Source organism: Gorilla gorilla, chromosome 1, assembly GCF_029281585.2.
Source record: "Gorilla gorilla gorilla isolate KB3781 chromosome 1, NHGRI_mGorGor1-v2.1_pri, whole genome shotgun sequence".
Taxonomy (NCBI): domain Eukaryota; kingdom Metazoa; phylum Chordata; class Mammalia; order Primates; family Hominidae; genus Gorilla; species Gorilla gorilla.
In genome coordinates, this window is record NC_073224.2 from 224978084 (window position 1) to 225000361 (window position 22278).

The 22278-nt window shown below is 48.8% G+C and overlaps 1 protein-coding gene and 1 pseudogene across 4 annotated transcripts in view; one reads left to right on the forward strand and one right to left on the reverse strand.

Moving 5' to 3' along the window:
* TMEM51 (transmembrane protein 51) overlaps window positions 1–22278 on the reverse strand; it is a 68173-nt gene that overhangs the window by 9647 nt on the left and 36248 nt on the right. The window contains exon 2 of one of the 4 annotated variants that reach the window (XM_004024714.5): window positions 263–337. The exons of the other annotated variants lie outside the window; for them this stretch is intronic. The gene's annotated coding sequence lies outside the window, so the exon portion shown is untranslated. The remainder of the gene's footprint in view (window positions 1–262; window positions 338–22278) is intronic. 4 annotated transcript variants of the gene reach the window in all.
* Window positions 18267–19364, forward strand: LOC109028352 (mitochondrial fission factor-like; annotated as a pseudogene).

The following is a 22278-nucleotide window of genomic DNA, read 5'->3' on the forward strand; positions in this document are numbered from 1 at the left end:
CATGGTGTTCTTTTCCTTTCAAAAATATGGAAAGAAGCTAATTTTATGCTTAGAGGATTTGGACCACATGGCTTCCAATATGTCCCTAAAACACAGGAGGCTTGGTGGGCAGTCTGGGGTCCTGGCTTGGCCAAACTCAACCTCTAGACCCTGGGGTTGGCCCCATCACTGCTTATGTCTGAGGAGGCCCTAAGGGAGATATGAATGATTCTATATCTGAGTTTTTAAAGAAAAATTATTAACCAGTTAGAGAGGTATCTACCTGTTGTTATTTGAGGAGACTCAGGGCAGGCCAGAAGGCAACTCTTCATGCTAGAGTCTTGAGTTAAAGATCCACCTATAAAAAAACCACAGAGATGCAGCTTTCTAAGCAAGCTGTGAGCATTGCAATTGGAGTTACATGTTGGGGAGCCACGTGTTTTCTTTGTTTTTTAGGGGGAAAAGGGCAAGGGTTAGGGTAGGTATCTATGCAAGACAAGTGGTACCAGAAGAAGCCAGAATTCTGTACAAAAAATATGAGTTGCAGAAGGATGACAACATGGTAGCTAACATTTATCAAACTCTTTCATGGTATTATCCATCTTAGACATGTGCTCCAGAGAATATCAGAGGAAATACTCTCAGGTCATCTTATAAGGAATGTATATACCTTGACACCAAAACTAGAAAAGAACAAGGCAGGAGAGGAAAATGACAGGCCAGTCTGACCCACCAGCCTAAACAAAAATCAGCAAATGGAATCCATGCTTCCCTCCTTCCCTCCCCCTCTCCCTCCCTTCCTCCCTTCCTTCCTTCCTTCCTGAGTCTTACTTTTTTGCCCAGGCTGGAATGCAGTGGTATGATCTCAGCTCACTGCAACCTCCGCCTCCTGGGTTCATACAATTCTCCTGCCTTAGCTTCCCAAGTAGCTGGGACTACAGGCGCACACCCCCACACCTGGCTAATTTTTGTATTTTTAGTAGAGACGGGGTTTCACCATGTTGGCCATGCTGGTCCGAACTCCTGACCTCAGGAGATCCTCTTGCCTTGGCCTCCCAAAGTGCTGGCATTACAGAAGGGAGCACCCAGCCCAACCATATTTTTTAAAAAGATAACACCTCATAATCAAGTTGGGTTTATCCCAAGAATGCAGGGTTTGGTTCAACATTAGAAACTGGTCCCAGGAGAAAGGATAAACCACAACGTGTCACTCTGTGGAGTATTACGTATGCAGCAGTGAAGGTGAGTAAACTGCAGCTGTGTGCACCAGTGAGGATGATCCTGACAAACATAATGTTGAACAGAAAAGCAAACTGCAGAAGAATACACACTGCAGAAATCCACTTAAATGAAGTTCAAAACCAAACAATATGTTGCTCTATTTTTGTAGTATTAGGAAGAAACGCAAAGACTATAAACTAAAATTCAGGACCAATTCAGGCTACCTTCTGGCCAGGCACAGTAGCTCACACCTGTAATGCCAGCACTTTGGGAGGCCAAGGTGGGAGGATCGCTTGAGCTCAGGAGTTCGAGACTAGCCTGGGCACTATAGTGAGACCATGTCTCTACAATAATAATAATAATAATAATAATGAGCCCAGTGTGTGGCTCACACCTGTAGTCCCAGCTACTTGGGAGGTTGAGGTGGGAGGATCTGCTTGAGCCTAGGAGGTAAAGCCTGCAGTGAGCCTTGAGCACGCCACTGCACTATAGCCTGGGTGACAGAATGAGACCCTGTCTCAACAAACAAAGAAACAAACAAACACACACACACACACTACCTCCTGGAGAAATGAAGAGTGAAGAATGGGTACTGGGGAGGCGAACAGTGAAGGGTACATGAGCGTTTTATTATACTATTCATTACAATTCACATATATCTTATATATACTCTTTTGAATGACTGAAATAGTTTGTAACAAGAATGTCCAAAAGCCCATCAATGTGTTTTTATTACTTTTAGCATAAAATCCAAACTCCTTGGCCATGACCCTCAAGCCCCACCAGCCTGGACGAGGCTCCTGTCTTGCTGTCACAGCTCGTATCTCCTGCTCACCAGCCCTCAGTGGTTTCCATTCTGCTCCTCATTGGCACCAACTACTTCCTACCACAGGGCCTTGGCACTTGCTATACCTACTGCTTGAAAACACCCTTCCACCTGTCTCTTTTGTCTGGCTACTTATTTATTTATTTCTGTATTTAAAATTTTTTTAAAAATTATTTTTAGAGACAGCATATTTCTTTGTCACCCATAGCTCACTGCAGCCCCGAACTCCTGGGCTCAAGTGATCCTCTCACCTCAGCCTCCCAAGTACCTGGGATTACAGGTGCACACCATCACACCCAGCTAATGTTTTAATTTTTAATTTTTAATCTTTTTGTAGAGATGGAATCTTGCTGTGTTGCCCAGGCTGGTCTTGAACTCCTGGCCTCAAGTGATCCTCCTGCTTCGGCCTTACCAAAGTGCTGGGATTGCAGGCATGAGCCACCATGCCTGGCTATCTGGCTACTTTTTAGTAGAGACCTCTGTCTCTCAGCTCAAATGCCACCTCCTCAGTGAGCACCTCTCTGACCACCCAATGGAAATGCCTCCTCCCTCACACAGCTACACTTGGGTCCCCTGCTGAGTTCCTTGCCTTTCCTTCCCATAGGTGATGATAACACATTGCAGTCAGTAGTAATCTCATTTTGCTTTCTTGTTGGCTCCCTGTCTCCCCCACTGGAGTATGAACTCTCTGAAACACGGTTCTTGTCTGTCTTGTCCACTGCCTGCTCCAGGCCCCAGCACCGCATGCCAGGAACTTAACAGGTACTTAGTAGATATTTATAGAACAAACAAATGAATACCTGGCAAGTTTAAAAGTTGAACCAATGTCTCATATCAATGAGGGGAAATTCCCAGTCCAAGCCTGGAGGGGAGAGGATTGATAAAAGCTAACTTGCAGGAAGATCCAGATACCCAAATCTTGTATCCGTATGCAAATAATTTGCCGGCAACATGAGAAAAATATGCAGAATAAATGTGATTTCCGTTGTGACCTGAAAAAGTGACTGTATCAGTATTCCCTGGTGGGGCTGGAGTTTTCAGCGGTTGCCTGGCCTTTGCAGGTGGAAGTCAGCAGGGAACATGGAAGCCTTTAGCCTCACCGCTCCACGCTGGGCAGAGGCTCCTTCCACTCCTGTGCACACCCTTGGCCAACCAGAGCCGGCAGGGAGGGGCTGTGCAGTGGGTGTGGAGGAGTCGGGGCCAGGGAGGTAGACCCAGCTCCAGACATCAGAGTGGCTGAGACCTGAGTGGGGCCATCACAGCCAGGCACATCTGGATTGAGTCTCCATGAACTTGAACGTGAAGACAACGACTGAAATAAGATGGGACAATGGAAAGCAGCGCTGCCCCGGCTGAAACGGGGTAAAGGGCCCAAGCATTGATGGCTGGGCCTTCTGCTGCCTCTTCTCGCTGAATTGCAGAAACTCTCCAGGACACAGTTTAGAAACTGGGAATCGGATGTAGACCCTCACGTGACCACTGAGTTCTGTGCTGTGGCCCCGGAAGGTGCAGTTGCAGAAGTGCCCAGCCCAGCTGGCTTTAATGGGAGGAGGTCCTGCCAGTCGGAGGCGGCTGGCGGTGCTACCAACCCCCGTGACAAAGGGGCTCCTTGAGCATTCTCCCTGCACCGACCTCTTCCTGCCAAGCTGCATAATTGGGAAAGGGATCCCCGGTTCCACCGGGCTGTGCCACATTCACATCACAAAGGAGGAATTCAGTGGGGTTCTCTCTGCCAAGTTTCAGCCCACAATCACTTTTGTCACAATTTCCAGTCCCATGCAGTGGGGGTAGGAAGAAAGGTGCTGAGCCCCTGCTCCTGTCTTGCCTGGGAGGGAGTTTCAGGCCACCTCCCCACGGACCAAGGTCAAAGGGTGTCAGGTTCCTGTTTCAACAGAGCACCAGGGATCTTTTAGACTGTGCACTAGGGAAAAACAAAAAGCAATGTGCAAATGAGGCATAGAGGCAGGGTAGCTGGGAGGAGGGCTGCCCAGCTGGAGAGAGCTGATGGGAAAAAGAAGAAAGGATGTTAAGTAATACACAAGGCAGGGTAAGAAGAATAATGGTAACAAGAATAGCAGTCTCCGCAGCAGCTATCATGAAATCAGCAGCAGCTGATACTCAGCATGAATCAGGTGCATTCCTAAACTCACCCGATCCTCACGGCCACCCTTCAAGGAATGATCCGCCCCACCATCTCGGAGTCTTGGACAGGGTAAGTAATTTGCCCTGGGCCACACAGCCGGTAAGTGGCACAGTCGACTCATAATCAAATCCAGCTGACTGTGAAGTCCACCTGTGCCTGCACTGTGCGGGTTCCCACAAAGCTGAGTCCCTGGGGGCCACTTTCTGGGCAAGGCACCGAGGTTCCCAGAGGTGTTTCAGGACAAAAGTGTGAGGGAGTGACAGGTAAATGTTTCCCTCCCTACCCTCCCTCCTTCCCTCCCTCCTTCCTTCCTTCCTTCCTTCCTTCTTCCCAGAGGTGTTTCAGGACAAAAGTGTGAGGGGGTGACAGGTAAATGTTCCCTTCCTTCCCCTCCCCTCCTCTTCCCTTTCTTCTCTCTCTCTCTCTCTCTTTTTTTTTTGACAGGGTCTCACTCTGTCATCCAGGCTGCAGTGGCATGATCATGGCTTACTGTACCCTTGACCTCCCAGGCTTAAGCAATCCTCCCACCTCGGCCCCCGAGGAGCTGGGACTACAGGCACACACCACCATGTCCAGCTATTTTTTGTGTCTTTGTAGAGAAAGGGTCTCGCTCTGTTGCCCAGGCTGGTCTCGATTTCCTGGGCTCAAGCGATCTGCCTGCCTCAGCCTCCCAAAGTGCTGGGATTACCAGGCATGAGCTACTGGACCTGAACATTTCTTTTAAAATGACTTGTTGAAGACTTTGATTTAAACAATTCCCGGTTCCCCTACTGTATGCCAGGAGCTTTGGGGGATACCGAGATACATGAGACAGACTTTTACAATCCAGCAGGAAGACAGGCGATTCTGCCTAACAGAAGGGAAGTCAGCGTCAGAGAAAGCGTCAATGTGTGTTGAATGCCAATTCTGTGCCAGGCCCTCTGTGGAGCTCTTTATGTGCATCATCATTTAATAGTTATTGGTTCTATTTTATAGATAAGGACACAGGTTCCGAGAGGGAAAGTAATTTTTCTAAGGTCACACAGTGAGTACAAGGCAGCGGTAGGGTACGCCTGATCCTAAAACCCATGCTTTTAAACACCAAGTAGCACTGCCAAAATGGAGCATGTCTGAAGAGCTTCCAAAAAGAATGACGGATTCAATTTGAGGAGGGCAGGGAGAAGGAAGATACACATGCAGCTCTGCAGGGCCTTGAGGCCTCTGTGGTCTTCCTGTGGGTGGAATTTGGGGGTAAGAGATCAGGATATTCCAGGGTGAGGGCTCAGCCTCAGTAATCCCACAGCGATGGGAAAGTGGGCATCTTCCAGAATATGTCATGGCTTGCAGAGAAAAGAGGCAGCTTCCCTCCCCGACTCCAAACACAAGATGTCGGTGAATTGTATAAAACCTCACATCACCAGGGTCCTTGCTAATCTATGTAAGTGGTGGAGAAATTAAGGAAGACAAGTTCATCTTGAAGACTCCGGGGACCAGAAGCAGAAGCAGCGAGTTCATGAACCATACATCTTTTCTTGAGGCGCTTGACATAGTGTCTTTCTCTAAGCAGGTGGCTGGTGTCCAGCCTTATTTAGAAGGCTGGCACGGGGGACCCAGTCACATTCAGTATTTCTTGGGAAATGTGACATCTCACATTTCAGAGTCTTCCTCTGCCAGGATAGCACTGAGGGATGCAGATCTCCTGTCCCCGTCAGCCCAATGTGAGTCTGACACCTCGAACCTTCTCCAGGTTCTGGCCATCGGTGTCTCTGGGGACGACAGCAGCAGCCCCCCGACCCCGGCAAACAAGGCTAAGCACAGGCTCTGACCAACAGCCAGACCCCTAGTACTCTATTCCCCCAACCCCCAGCACATAGTTAGGGCACTGACACCCCAGGCACTTCACACAATTTAGCTCATTTATCCCACCCAACAATCATATAAGGGAGGTACTGTTATCCCCACCTCTGTCCATTTTATCAAGGAATACGCTGAGGCACAGAGGTGGAGAAACTTGCCCAAAGTCTCAGTTTAGTAAGTGGCAGCGCCTGTCCACAAAGCCCCTTGTTTAGGCCGTCCTCATTCACGGAGCAGCAGAAAAGCCAGCCTTTCCACCAAGGCAGGGCAGAGTTCCCATCAATGAGGTCTCGCTCTCTCACCCAGGCTGGAGTGCAGTGGCGCGATCTTGGCTCACTGCAACCTCTGCCTTCCAGGTTCAAGTGATTCTCCTTGACTCAGCCTCCCAACTAGCTGGGATTACAGGCGTGCGCCACCACACCCGGCTAATTTTTTTTTTTTTTTTTTTTTTTGAGACGGAGTCTGGCTCTGTCGCCCAGGCTGGAGTGCAGTGGCGCAATCTCAGCTCACTGCAAGCTCCGCCTCCCGGGTTCACGCCATTCTCCTGCCTCAGCCTCCCGAGTAGCTGGGACCACAGGCGCCCGCCAGTACGCCCGGTTAATTTTTTGTATTTTTAGTAGAGATGAGGTTTCACCACGCTGGCCAGGCTAGTCTTAAACTCCTGACCTCAGGTGATCCATCCGCCTCGGCCTCCCAAAGTGCTGGGATTACAGGCGTGAGCCACCGCAGCCAGCCTAGGTGGACAACTTTGGAGGCTTAGCCCTGGAATCTGAAGAGTGGGAGGATTGAGGGCCTGGAAGAGAAGCTGGAGCTTGTCGCACGTTGCTGCCTGTGGTCAGTGTTCCTGGCGGCCAGCCAGGCTTGTGTGAACCTCAGTGCCATCTGGACTCAGCATTTGTCCTTGTGTGACAGGCAGTTCTGGACACTGACTGGATTCATTTGGTTTGTCTTCCCCAAGGGGCATTTTGCAGAAAAAAGGAGAGAAGTCACAGATGAGAATTTATCAAATCAGGGACTGCAGAGGGTGCTGGTGAGTATCCACTCCACCTGTTATGCCGTGGGACTGGGAGCCTGGGCTCCAGATCAGAGGCCGGGTTTGTATCTCAGCTCTGTAACTTAGTAATTACCTAGACAAGACAATTCTTAGGGCTCTCAGTCTCAGCTCTGTCATCTGTACAAAGTAAATTTTACTGGGATCTACCTCACTGGGTTTATAAGTGACGAGCTCAGAGTTTTGATTACGGGTGTTTATTCATTTACCTAACACAATATTAACTGAGCACCTACTATGGACCAAGTCCTGATCTAAGCACTGAGGACATAGAAACAATCAAAACAGACAGAAGGCCTTGTCCCCATAGAGCTCACATTAGAGTCTGTGGTATGGTAGCAGGTAATACAAGCTAAAAGAAAATAACAGAGCCGTGGGTAGTGATTTTAAAAACAGGCCAGGTGTGGTGGCTCATGTCTATAATCCAAGCACCTTGGGAAGCCGATGCGGGTGGATCATGAGGTCAGGAGTTCGAGACCAGCCTGACCAACATGGTGAAACTCTGTCTCTACTAAAAAAAAAAAATACAAAAATTAGCCAGGAGGGGTGGCGCACACCTGTAATCCCAGCTACTTGGGAGGCTGAGGCAGGAGAATGGCTTGAACCAGGGAGGCAGAGGTTGCAAGTGAGCCGAGATCATGCCACTGCACTCCAGCCTGGGTGACAGAGCGAGACTCTGTCTCAAAAACAAAAAAACAAAAAACGGTGGCCAGGTACACAGTCACCAAGAAAATGATATCTGAGCAGAGATTTGAAGGATGCGAGGGAGGAATCACATGAATACCTGGGGAAGAACATTCCAGGCAGAGGAGGGAACCACAGAGCCAAGGCTCTAAGTCAGGAGCCTGCCCAGCACTTTTCAGGGACCATAAAGCTGAAGAATCCATGAGTGAATACATTGAGGGCCTTGACCCAATGCCCTGCAGACAGTAGCTGCTCTAATTGTGCCAGAAATCCTTTACAGGCCTATGGAGGCAGGTGGGCGTCCATTCATCTTTACAGAGGCCCAGAAGGGGTCAGAGACTAACTCAAGGCCATTCAAGTTAGAGGCAGAGAAGAAGCGGGCTCCTGCACAAGGTTCTTTGCTGCTCAACACCCTGTGTTTCTTGGAATTTGGGAACAGGCACATGGGAGGCTGAATCGTGGTCTTCAACGATATCCGGGTCCTAATCAAAATTTGTAACTTTTAGCCTATATGGAAAAAGTGCCTTTTTGGACATGATTAAGTTAAGAATCTTGAGATGGGGAGATTACGTTGGATCATCCAGGTGGGCCCAATTTGATGAGTAGTATCCTTATAAGAGGGAAGCATAAAGGTCAAAGGAGGAAGCAGGAGATGGAATCGTGGAAGCAGGAGGATGTGAGGAGAGAGTCACAAGTCCAGGGATGCAGGTGCCTCCAGGAGCTGGAAAAGGCAAGAAGACGCATGCTCTTCTAGAGCCTCTGGAGGAACCAGCCCTGCCCACATTGTGATGTTAGCCCGTGAAACTGAGGTTGGACTTCTGGCCTCCAGAACACATTTATTGCAAGACAATAAATGTGTGTTGTTTTCAGCCATGAAGTTTGGGGTAATTTGTTATGGCAGACCCAGGCAACTCCTGCAGGTGGCATTCCAGTTCACACCTGTGTATGGTGCCTGCCAGCACAGACTGTTTACCTACTCAATAGCTGATTTGATTAGGCACAGTTTCTCAATCCTGATAAAACCAATCGCTTGGTGAATTATGCGCCCTTTCCTCGTGTGGCCAGGTTGGAGGGAGGCTCAGCATGGCGGTGCTCCTCTACCAAGTTTACATTTTAACCCAGGATTCTGCTAACGAGCCAAGTTTACACTTGTTCTAACATTGCTGGGACCAACAAACTTGATAAAGGTATTCTCGTGCTTGAGTCAGCAGGCACCCCACTTCCTGGGGGCTCAAAACTGCAGTTCCAAAGTGCTGACGACAGGACAAGACTGACGTTTATTTTAAGTACTCATTACATGAGGGCTTTTAAGCCAAAAGTCGAGGTACGTGAAGCAGACAGCCAGCCCTCTGCAGGCCCACGAGTCCTGCAGAAGCAAGCCCTCTGCGTTCCCAGACTTTTCTTAGACCAGCTCTGATTCTGGAGATTAGGACACCGTTTGAGAAAGTTTGTCCTGCCCATATCTGGACATTTTCTTTTTTAGCCACAGCAATGCTGTCTCTGTAGAAGTGGTTCCCAAACCTGCTGCCAAGAGCTCTTTTGGTATTGAGCCGAGCTTGTCCCCCTCCCCTCGCCATTCCCCGTTCCCTCATCTCCACTTTATACCTGACTTTCCTACTCGAAGCATTTTAGCCAGAGCTGCTTTCTCGAGTCCTGGGTTTCCTTCCTGCCTTCGATTTTTAGGAAGTCACTTGTCACACTTGATTCTTTTTCCAACTGTTACATTTCGGAATTGTGGCAACTACAGTGAACATTCTCCTAAGCTCCTATGAAATGCCAGTGCTGGGTGCCTTACATGCCTTTATTATTATTTATTACTTATTATTACTATTAATTTTATGTATTCCATTTTTAAATTTTATTTATACAATTTTAATATTCATTATATATTTACTTTTCTTTATTAATTTTATGTATTCTGTTTTGTTTTTATTTATAAAATTTTAATATATTTATTTTTCTTAACGACCTATTACGAATATTATTTACTTAATATAATCACAGTCTAATTTTTCAGTTATTTATTACCATGCTTAAACTTCCCAAGCTGATGAAAAAGTTTCTAGAATAAGCCCCATTTCACAGAAGAGGAGCCTGTAGTTAGGGAAGTTAAGAAACTTGCTCAAAGTCACACAGTGAATGGTGCAGCAAAGATTCAAACTAGACACGACTCACTCCGAGTGATTAGTTTTATCTGGATGAAGGAATTGTGCCCAGTCAAACCAACTATTGGGTAAGTAAACAGCCTGCGTGCTGGCAGGTGCCATATACAGGTGTGAGGCACCTGTGGCACACTCCACTGCCTGGTGCCTCCCGGGCCCCCCACTCCCACGAAGAGACCCTCCCTGTGCTGCGGCTGACAGAAACTTTCCCTAGGTCAGTTTCAGTCTCTGTGGTCAGGAGATACAATTCCCTGTTTTTCTTAGTGCCGTTTTTCCCTTCATAAAAACCAGCTTCCCCAGTGTGAGTCATTCAGTCCCCTGCAGCTCTGATACTCATCTGGATGTGTTGTAAATAATTGACGCTGAGATGTTTAATCATAAAACTGGAATTAAGGTTAAAAGGGGACAGCTTGCAGGGAAGGGGAGGGGAAGAGAGATTAAGAGCTTGTATTAGTTTGCTGGGGCTGATATAACCAGTACCACAGTCAGGGTGGCTGAAACAACAGAAATCTATTTTTTCACAATTCTATAGGCTGGAAGTCCAAGATCAAGGTTGGTTCCTTCTGAGCAAGGTTGGTTCCTTCTGAGGCCTCTCTCTGTGGCCTGTAGATGGCCACCTGTTCCCTCTGTCCTCACGCGGTTGTCCCTCCGTGTGTGTCTCTGTCCTAATCTCTCTCTTTTTTTTTTTTTTGAGACAGAGTCTCGCTCTGTTGCCCAGGCTGGAGTACAGTGGCATGATCACAGTTCACTGCAGTCTCGATATCCCAGGCTCAGGCAATCCTTCTGCCTTAGCCTTCTGAGTAGCTGGGGACTATAGGTGCATGCCACCAAGCCTGGCATTTTTTTGTAAAGATGGAATCTCCCAGTATGGCCCAGGCTGGTCTTGAAATCCTGGGCTCAGGAGATCCTCTTCTCACAAGGACACCAGTGATATTGGATTAGGGCCCACTCATATGACTTTACTTCACCTTGATCCCCTATGTAAAGGCCTTATCTCCAAATGCAATCCCATTCTGAGTACTGGGGACAGGGGGCTTCAACAAAGGAATTTGGCGGGGGACGCAATCCAGCCCACGTTTGCTTCGCTTAGCCCCTCTTTCCCACTGGGTAATAAAAAAGATCTACCCTGGACCGAGTGCTCACAACCTCCACGGTATTGCTAATATGTTTCACACATCATCTCCCAGCAGCCCCGGGAAGGAAGTGCTACGGTCCCCACTTCGCAGAGAAGTCAGGGCACAACAGCTCACAGGAGGGAACTAAATCCCACCTCTGCCCAGCAGCAGCTAGGATACAATATTGGTCTCATAGGGTTGAGGGGTGAGCGTGTTATCCACGTGGAGGGTTATCCAGCAGAGTGTTTGGCTGGCTGTGTGCAGGTACCACACGGAAAGGTATATCATTTCAGAGCTGGAGGGCCCTGGTGACAGAGAAACATGGAGACTGGGGAGATGGGAGACTATGGCAGCTGAAGGCAAGGACCCTGGCATGCATCTGCTTCAGTAGCTGCTCCTTACGCCTCTCAGAATCTCAGTTTCCTCTTCTGTGTTTGGTGTTGCCAAGACATGATGCTGCAGGGAAAGCTGGCATTATGATTCCCCCAACCCGTGGCTAGCCCACCCTCACAACCACCTGCCCCCCTGGGTTTTAAAATCTCTGTGAACTGGCTGGGTGTGGTGGCTCATGCCTGTAATCCCAGCACTTTGGGAGGGCAAGGAGGGTGGATCAGCTAAAAGTCAGGAGTTTGAGACCAGCCTGGCCAACACGGTGGGACCCCATCTCTACTTACAATATAAAAAATTAGCCGGGCATGGTGGCGTGAGCCTGTAATCCCAGCTACTCGGGAGGCTGAGGCAGGAGAATTGCTTGAACCCAGGAGGCGGAGGTTGCAGTGAGCTGAGATTGCGCCGTTGCACTCCAGCCTGGGCAACAAGAGTGAAACTTCGTCTCAAAAAAAAAAAAAAAAGTCTCCGTGAACTGAAAAAAGACACAATCGACTTTCTTCACAGCCAGCATGGCATTCAGAAGTGGCCTCACTGTCTATAGAGAAGCCCTGGTGAAACTTCCATGCTGGAAAACGATTTCACAGGGCTCAGTGGGCACATCTTGGGTGTTTTTCCCCTCTGCCACGTCAATCTGTAAACACCAAGCAGGTCCCAGCTAAGGGCCGGAAACGGGGCTGACCTCCTGAGGAATGCACCAGAGAGATCTGGCCAAGGTGAGATGTCACCTGCCCGGCACAGCTCACCTCCAAGCACAGTGAGCCTGCTGCTCTTTCCTCCTTCTCCCTGTGCTGGAGGGAAAGAAAAGAGAGCATGCCAATTCACTGGTCTGATGTTTTCATTTGGTCGGCAGGGTGGTTTAGTTTTGCCGGTTGGCCAGGTGGGGTGGCTCACGCCTGTGATCCCAGCACTTTGGGAGGCCGAGGCAGGCGGATCACTTGAGGTCAGGAGTTCAAGACCACCCTGGTCAACATGGTGAAACCCCGTCTCTACTGAAAATACAAAAATTAGCCAGGCGTGGTGGCGGACACCTGTAGTCCCAGCTACTCGGGAGGCTGAGGCACCAAGAATCACTTGAACCCGGGAGGCAGAGGTTGTAGTGAGCTGAGATCATGCTACTGCACTCCAGCCTGGGCAACACAGTGAGACTCTGTTTCAAAAAATAATAGTAATACTAATTTTGCCTATTTGTGGTTCCCTATATGTGTTCCCCTTCCTCCATAGTAAGCTGATGCTCGGCTTTCCGTGGCTTCCTAGAATAAAGATAGCAGTACCCAGCCTCTTAGGCAGCTCACTAGTGGTTGCATGTGACTAAGTTCTGGCCAATGGGATATAAGCAGGGTGTGTACAGGGGGTGGGGCACATTCAGGAAGGAAAGCATTCTTAAATGAGGAGACATGTCTCCCCCTGCTTCCCACTTCCTATTGGTTCTAGTGCAGATGTGATGGTTGGAGCTCAAGCAGCCATACTGGGATGTGAGGTAGAGACTGGCAGAGCAGCAAGATAGAAGGAGCCTAGGTCCCTGAGGATCACGGTGCTGCCTTTTCAGCCCTGCACTGCTGACCTCTGGACTCTGTTTACATAAGAGAAAAATAAAAGTTTATCTTTTTGAATCTGCTTTTTTTTTTTTGTCATGTATAGCCAAAGCTACGCCTGTCCACACAGGCTGAGAGGCTCACAGTTGTGGGAGGAAAGGTGGCGGCTGGCTAGGTGCAGATACCACAAGGAAAGGGACATAGTTTCAGAGCTGGAGGGCCCTGGTGACAGACACAGCGAGATCAGGGAAGTGGAGGGCTACGGCAGCTGAAGACAAGGACCCTGGTGTGCATCTGCTTCACTAGCTGCTCCTTCCACCGCTGAGAGCCTCGGTTTCCTCATCTGTAAAATGGCAACAATGATACCATCCCGACAAGAGAGTACACAGAGCCTATGCCCATAATCGGAGCACTGGTCACAACACACGCTTAGCAGGAATGAGGTGAGTGATTCAGTACGGGGCTTTTGGAGAGAGCCTCAGCCAGAAGCAGGGTAAGAAGATGGCCTGGGTAAAGATGCAGAGAAGGCCTCTTCAGTCAGAGAGGCCGGGAAGCCCTGAAAACGCAGGGTCCAAAGGTCACAGGAGGAGGTGTCCAACAGGGAGGGGCACCAGTCAGTCTCAAGCGCCCCAGAGAAGTTGAGAGGATGCTGTTGTTTTACCTGCCCAGCAGGCACTCCTAACCTGCTGGGAACAGTGCCTGGTTTTCCTTCTCTAGGGCCCTCCCCATTCTCAGTCCACATGACTTTGATTCTGGCTCAAGGGGCAGGCACATGCCCAGGCCTGGCCAATCAGGGCATCCCACACTCTGGGGCACAGTGATAATTTCAAGACGGACACGTAACCCACACTGGGCCAATGAGTTTCAAATTTCAACTTTCCCTGGAATTGCTGAGAAAGAGACGCTCCTCCATTGCATAGGCAGCTCAGAGCATTGGGCAGAGAAAGCCTGCCTGGGAATGAATGAACACAGCAAAAAGCAGAACCAAATGGCAGGGAGTGAGTCCTCATGGCACTGTTTGCAAACCTGGATCCCGCTGTGTCTGAAGAACCCCTGGAGGGCTGAGTGATAAGAGCTCATTCATTACACTGAGTTTTCTGTCTCCTGCATTTGAAAGAGTCCTAGAATGCCAAAACTAGAAACTGAATTCTAGTCAACACTTATCTTTAGAATTCTGCACTACATCCCAGGGCCAACTAGCTGAATTAATAAGTGACTTGAAATTATGTTGTCACTGTTGTTTAATGCACATACTTGTTCATAAGTCTTTTTAAATTGGAAACTGGGAAAACAATTTTTTTGAAATGACATGTAAAATTGGATGGTCATTCTGGTACCAGTCTGGAAGCACTTAATTCAATAAAATTAAAGGGCTGGGTACAATGGTTCATGCCTGTAATGCCAGTGCTTTGCAAGGCTGAAGTGGGAGGACTGCTTGAGGTCAGGAGTTTGAGACCAGCCCAGGCAACACAGAAAGACCCTGTCTCTTGCTGTGTGTGCTGGTGCACACATTTGTAGTCCCAGCTACTCAGGAAGCTGAGGTGGGAGAATCACTTGAAACCAAGAGTTTGAGGCTGCAGTGAGTTATCATCACACCACTGCGATCCAGCCTGGGTAACAGAGTGAGACCATGTCTCTAGAAAACAAAGTCTCCACATACTCCATCACAGTGGTATGCTGGTAAACTAGCTCTCTCTCCCTCCCCCTCTCTCTTTCACGTGGGTGCGTGCACACGCACGTACACACACACACATACACACACATGCACACACACATACACACACACATGCACACACACACACAGCCCAGATTTGTAGTGATTGCCATGGCCCATTGCTGTGGTGTAAATATTCCCATCACCGCGCTATCGAGCTACTGACACGATGTCACTGAACTCGGAGTAGGGAGGAGATGTGCACGACTGGCTGTTGTAAAGTGGTCCAAGCTCACTCTGGCACAGCACGGCAGGTCTCTACCTGAGTTCACATCCCACGCAGGGCCCGTGGGTGAGGCTGTCCACTGCAGCAGTCTGGGTGTCTCTGGGTGGGGGATGGATGGGTGGATGAGCTAGGCGCACACCATGCAGTGCCGTGCAATTGTCAGATGCAGTGAGTGAGATGCACACACAGCAAAGTCGCAGGAATAAAAACTCAGGGCTGAGGACTGCCTCCATCTTTTAAGTGATGGGGAGGGAACTTTTTGCCTTGAGTAAGCCACGGAGTTGCATGTCTCTGAGGACCCACACATAATTGATACTCTCAACACATCTCAGAAAAAGAAGTTCAGCCAGAACTGCTTGGGCTTCTTTCCCACAAGCCACGTCTCCTGGGAATCCTGCTGGGTCAAGGCCGAGGGCAGTCAGTTAGGCAGGAGATGCTCGTTAGGAGCTGGGCTCTGTGCTCAGGCTGCTGGAGTCTGGAATCAGGCTCAGTACCCACTAGGTGTGCAACCCTGGGCCAGCTCTTCCCTTAGTCTCAGAATGGGGGTGATGTGAGGACAAAGTGACATGTCATATAGCAAGCCCTAGCTGGTAGTAATCTCAGAACTCAAGGAAGAATCGATGAGTCAAGAGACTCAGAGAAGGAGCTAGAACATCCTAGAGAATGAGGGCAAACCGGTTCCTTTGAGGTAGCCTAGAGAAGATGAGCGAGGGTGGGGGACTCATGGGAACAAACTATGGGGACAAGAGAGTCCCAATAAACTCTATGGGACTCAAGATGTGGCCAGTCTGCATTGGGATGTGCTATTCAAGTGTAAAACACACACTAGATTGCCAAGGCTTATCAGGACAAAAAGAAAATCTCACTAACATTTTTATATTAATTACGTGTTGAGATGACAGATTTTGGATATATCAAGTAAAATCTATTATTAAAATTAATTTTCCTGTTTCTTTGTCCTTTTATAAAAAGATGTGGTTGCCAGGAAATTTAAGATTATATATGGGGCAGGCCGGTGCAGTGGCTCACGCTTGTAATCCCAGCACTTTGGGAGGCCGAGGTAGGCAGATTGCTTGAGCTCAGGAATTCGAGACCAGCCTGGGCAACATGACGAAACCCCATCTCTACAAAAAATACACACACAAAAAAACTAACTGGGCACGGTGGTGAGTGCCTGTAGTCCCAGCTACTTGGGAGGCTGAAGTGGGAGGATCACTTGAGCCTGGGCAGTGGAGGTTGCAGTGAGATGAGATCGTGCCATTGCACTCCAGCCTGGGTGACACTCGCAAGACCCTGTCTCAAAAAAAAAAAAAAAAAAAAAAGTAAAATTATATATGGGGCTTGAATTCTCTTTCCATTGGCTAGTGTTGCTGCAGGTGAGCTCTTGAATTTATGGCCAGGAAAATAAAATTGCTGGCTGAAAAACATAAGGTAGGGGATAACCAATCAGAATGAGACAGAACCCAATATCATCCACAGAAATGAGAAAGACACAATGTACAAGACCACAGCCAACAAGAGGCACGTTAAACATGTTAGGATGGGTGCCCTGGATGGAATGGGAGAGGGGAGAAAAGAGGAATAAGAGAATAACAACGAAAAGATTGGAAGCGGCTCTGTAGGGCCCAGTAACAACGACAAGTTACAAACTGAGAGGTGCATTAACCTAGCCCTCTGAGCTGAGGCCCAGCACCCCTCTAAATCCAGAGAAATGGTGGCTCCCCAATTCCACAGCAACAGGGAGCCACGGAGCCCACTGCTATGGCCAGTGCAGTCCCAAGGGGCACATAGCAGGAACGGACTGATGGACAGAATGCGGGCTGAGCTCCAGGTGACCCAATGATAATCACACCCAGCTTGCTGTCGGGTGGCCAGAGGGAACTAGCTTTCATCAAGTTTCTGAGGCTTAGGAGGCCAAAAAGAATACCTCACTAACATTTTTATATTAATTTCATGTTGAAATGACATATTTTGAACATGTCGAGCTAAATATATTATTAAAATTAATTTTGCCTGTTTCTTTGTCCTTTTTAAAAAAGGTGTGGTTACCAGGAAATTTATATGGGCCTTGAATTCTATTTCTGTTGGAAAGTGTGGCTGCAGGAGGTAAGCTTTCAAGGGTGTGAATTTTTGTCATTTTTGTTCTCTGCTCTCTCTAGTCCAAGAACAAGCCTGGCACAGGCCAGAGGAGCTTAATAGATGTTTGTTGAATGAAGGAATAGCACAGCATGGTGGTATAGTGGAATTTGTTGAGTGAATCAGTAGTTGGCTTAGCAGTAGAGTGGAATATAGATGGATTTTGGAGTCTGTGGGATGTAGGTTTAATTCTGTACACCCCTGGCAATGCACTTCACCTCCTCATCTGTTAAAAAGAAAATGCTGGCCAGGCGCAGTGGCTCACGCCTGTAATCCCAGCACTTTGGGAGGCCAAGGCAGTTGGATCACCTGAGGTCAGGAGTTTGAGACCAGCCTGGCCAACATGGTGAAACCCTGTCTCTACTAAATAAAAATACAAAAATTAGTTGGGCGTGGTGGCATGCACCTGTAATCCTGAATCACTTGAACCCAGGAGATGGAGGTTGCAGTGAGCCGAGATCGTGCCACTGCACTCCAGCTTGGGCGACAGAGTGAGACTCTGTCTCAAAAAAAAAAAAAAAAAAAAGAAAGAAAAGAAAAAGAAAATGCTGTCTACTTCCCCAGACACTTCTGAGAGTCCAGGTCCGGCATAGGACAGGCACACTGCAAGCTGTTGTTGTCATTTGCTGTGGGAAACCTGGGGAGGCCAGAGAACAGTGCCACAGGGCTGTTGCCTTTCTGGGTGTGTGAATGATAACTCCAAGTTAGGTGCCGGCCTGTGATCTCAAGCAGCTGCTGAGAGGTTTATTCCAAGACAGAAGGGCCCATATCCATCCCACTGCAGGAACTACAGCCAGTTTCCCCACAAAGACAGGCAGTGGCAGCCTGGAGAGGGAGGCCTAGGGCCGGCAGCCGGTGCAACTGGGGACTAGGAGAGGTACCTCCATGGGTCACCTGGAATGGCTCTAATTTAGAAACCCCCAGAGTGACAGCGCAGGCTGTTCTGTGGGCTTCTCAGACTCCTCCCCAGAGGGGCCCTCTGTGGGCTGCTACGCCGGTGCTGTGCCTGGGCGCCTCCGTGCTCTCGGCCAACAGCCTCTAAGAGCACCTGCCCCAACGCCCCCGGGAACCGGCGGACGGCAGCCCTCACTGGGATCCTCCTGTGGGCCCAGGGGGACAAAAGTGGCTCTCAATCTAGCACATGCACATTGAAGCAAGTCAAAGGATTTACTATGAAGCGTAGAAGCAAATCGTGCCAATAGCAAGTACACATTTGTGAGTGGGGCAGCATTTCCTTCTCCCACTGCTGCTGAGATGGCAGAAATCAGTTGAATTCAGTAAGAAATGGAATAGACTGAAGGCATTAGTCATTAAGTGAGGATCCCAGAAAAGTTAAAAGTAGCACTACCGGCCAGGCGCAGTGGCTCACACCTGTAATCCCATCCCAGCACTTTGGGAGGCCGAGGTGGGTGGATCACGAGGTCAGGAGTTCAAGACCAGCCTGACCACGATGGTGAAACCTGTCTCTACTAAAAATACAAAAAGTAGCCGGGTGTGGTGGTGGGCACCTGTAATTCCAGCTACTCGGGAGGCTGAGGCAGAGAATTGCTTGAACCCGGGAGATGGAGGTAGCAGTGAGCCAGGAGATCATGCCACTGCACTCCAGCCTGGGCGACAGAGCAAGATTCTGTCATTAAACAAAAAAAAAAGGAAAAGAAAAGGAAGAAAGAAAAAAAGTAGCACTGCGAAACGCTGACCTGGAGCAAGGATTCCAAGAAGGAGTTCCAGACACTAGTGTGCAGGTTCTGGAGAGGGTTGGTGTTGTAAGAAATAATGAAGATATTCCACTTTCAAGACCAGTAGATCTTGACCTTATTCAATCAACTCCCTTCAAACCCCTGGTGCTAAAAACACCACCCGTGTACTTACGCTAAGTGAAAGACCACCAGATTTTCTGGATTTAGAAAGATCTCTTACAACCCCTGAAAATGAAGAAATCTTTGCAGCTGGCAGACTAAAGAGGGCACGGTCTATGAGTGAAAATGCTGTTCATCAAAACGGACAGCTGGTCAGAAATGATTCTCTCCCTGTGTCGCGTGGCAGGTCTGCTCCGGCCACTTCTAATCCTCATCATGACAACATCACGTATGGCATTTCAAATACAGACGCAACAACTGAAGGAACATCGGATGACCCGACTGTTGTAGATGCAGCTTCACTAAGACGACACATAATCAAACTAAATAGACGCCTACAACTTCTGGAAAAGGAGAACAAACAACGTGCTCAAAGAGAAATGGTCACGTAGTCAATTACTGTAGCTTTCTGGCTGTTCAATAGCTGGCACTGGTTTGGCCACTAGAGTAACATCAGCTCTCAAAAATATTGTCTCAACAGCTGGAAATAAAAAGATTTGCAAACTTCAAAAAAAAAAAAAAAATTCCTCCCCAGAGAAGCAATTACTACTGAAAAATATATTTGCATTTGGGATGAGTGATCTAGGAACACGGAGGCTGAGGAGGAGGAAGAGAAAATAGCAGTCATCTCACAGCCGTGCTCTGCTACTTATTAAAGTGAGGCTTTGGGCAGATGAAGGAAACTCTCTGGGCCTGAGTGTCTGTGCCTGTAGCATGGGAATGGCAGTGGTGGCTGCCCTTCCCAGCAGGGGCCTCTGGGGCCCAGGTGGGGCGACTTGGACCAGTGACTGTTCCTCAGCTGACTCGACGTGGGTGAAAACCTGATAAACGGCTACCCACCTCCCCAAGAAGGGCTGTGTTAATTTCATGTTGCTTCCCCAGCCACTTCTGATATAGCAAACTGCCACCAACTTAGTGGCTTCAAGCAACACAAAGGTATTCTCTTGTCGTTCTGAAGGTCAGAGGTCTACAATCAAGGTGACCAACGGCTGTGTTCCTTCTGGAGGCTTCAGGGAAGAAATCCATTTCCTTGCCTCTTCCAGCTTCTAGAGGCTACCTGCCTTTGTTGGCTGCTGGAACCTTCTTCCACCTTCAAAGCACATCCGTCCGGCTTCTGCTTTGGTCACCACACCTCCTTCTCTGACTCCGGCCTGCCTGCCTCCTCCTTATAAGAACTCTTGTGGGGCCGGGCGCAGTGGCTCACGCCTGTAATCCCAGCACTTTGGGAGGCCGAGGCTGGCAGATCACCAGGTCAGGAGATCAAGACCATCCTGGCTAGCACGGTGAAACCCCATCTCTACTAAAAATACAAAAAATTAGCCTGGTGTGGTGGCACGTGCCTATAATTCCATCTTCTGGGGAGGCTGAGGCAGGAGAATTGCTTGAACCCGGGAGGTGGAGGTCGCAGTGAACCAAAATAGCGCCACTGCACTCCAGCTTGGGCGACAGAGTGAGACTGTGTCTCAAAAAACAAAAACAAAAACAAAACAACCAAAAACCAAAAACAAAACAAAAAAACTCTTGGGACTACATCATGCTCACTTGGATAACCTGGGATCATGTTCCTGTCTCAAGAGCCCTAACTTAATCACACCTGCAAAGGCCCTTTTACCATGTAACGTAAATAGTCACAGATTCTAAGATTAGGATGTAGATCTTTTGGGGGTAGGGTAGGGGAGCATTATTTAGCCTACCACAAGGGCCATAGGCACAATCCTGTATAATTTAAAGGGAAGTCACTGGCTTTTCCTGGACTGTCCCCCAGGATAAGATTTCCTGCCCTGGTATCTGGCAGCAGGGCTCTTGCAGCTTCAGGTGGATCTAGACAATGTGTGTCAGGTTCCAAATTGGGAGGAGTACACATTTTATCAGTGGGCGTTTCGTTTTTAAAAGATGCATCTTCACATTGTGCTCAGAAGAGCTCACATACACTGAATGCTTCCTCTGAGCCCGAATGACCTCATGTCATCACGAAGCAGCCACCACTGCCAATCCCATGCTAGAGTCACAGACACTCGAGCCCAGAGAGGTTCCTTAACCTGCCCAAAGCCTCATGTTAATAAGTAGCAGAGCACGGCTGTGAGACAGATAATGAGTCCAGAGTCCATCCTCTCAACCCCTCTAAAATCCTGTCTCTCGCCTGCCCCCAAGCCCTGCTCTAAAAGAAGGAGTTTTTAATCTACACATCAGTTCCATGAACAAAGCACTCCTTTATCTAAGGTCAGAAGCAGAGGTTTGCTAATGACAGAGAGAGGGAAGGGGATGAGGGGTTGTCCCAGGCCGTCAGTAGCAAAGACAAATACCAATATCTTAAGCAACCTGCCTTGGAAGACAGGGGTCAAGGCTGAATGCCGAAAGGGCCTCTCTGCCACCTTGTGTTAGCCCCTGCTATCCAGGGCTCACAGGGCTGCCTGAGGCCTTATGTCCAGGAACTTTGCCCTCTCTGGGCTTCACAGATGAATCTCAACCCACAGGCCTAGAGCCCTGCCCCGGTATCAGCCACTGAGCTGGACATTTTGCATGTCATCTTTGTAAATGGAATCATCCCAACACTCCCTGGCTGCTGTCTTGTCCCTGCTGTAAGAGGAGGGAAGGGAGTGGAGATCACAGGCTCATAACCAGCACTGTGCAGATTCAAAACCAGATTATCCTCCTGAAAGCCCCACGGTGGGTGTCCCAGCCTCTGGTAGATCGGTGAGTGTTCCCTCAGGCCAGGAGCTACACCAGCATCATCTCTACCCTCTGGGGTGTTTAGATCCAAAAGATGAGCTAAGGAATTGTAACTCCAAATGTTTAGGCATGGAATGGAGGCAGCCAGAGAGGTGAAGGCCAGCAAGGGTCAAGACTGCTTCCTGAGCCTGGAGAAACTTCCAGGCTGAACAACCAGCACAATAACAATAGTAATGACAATGGCTGGGCGTGGTAGCTCACGCCTGTAATCCCAGCACTTTGGGAGGCCGAGGCAGGTGGATCACCTGAGGTCAGGAGTTCGAGACTAGCCTGGCTAACATGGTGAAACCCTGTCTCTACTAAAAAAAAAAAAAAAAAAAAAAAAGGAAAAATTAGCCGGGTGTGGTGAAGGGTGCGTGTAATCCCAGTTGCTCGGGAGGCTGAGGTGGGAGAATCACTTGACCTGGGAGGCGGAGGTGGCAGTGAGCCTAGACCACGCCACTGTACTCCAGCCTGGGCAACACAGTGAGATTCTGTCTCCAAAAAAATATATAATGACCAAATATCAGCTGCTATTTCCTGAGTGCCCTCTATGAGCTGGGCATGGATGGTAGGATGGTACTGCCCAGTGAGGGTGGACCCTGGAGAGGCAGGAGCAAAGCTGCTGACCTCTGGCTACTCTCTCCAGACATCCATTCAAAAAACATTATCTTTGTAATGGAATCATCCCAACACTTCCT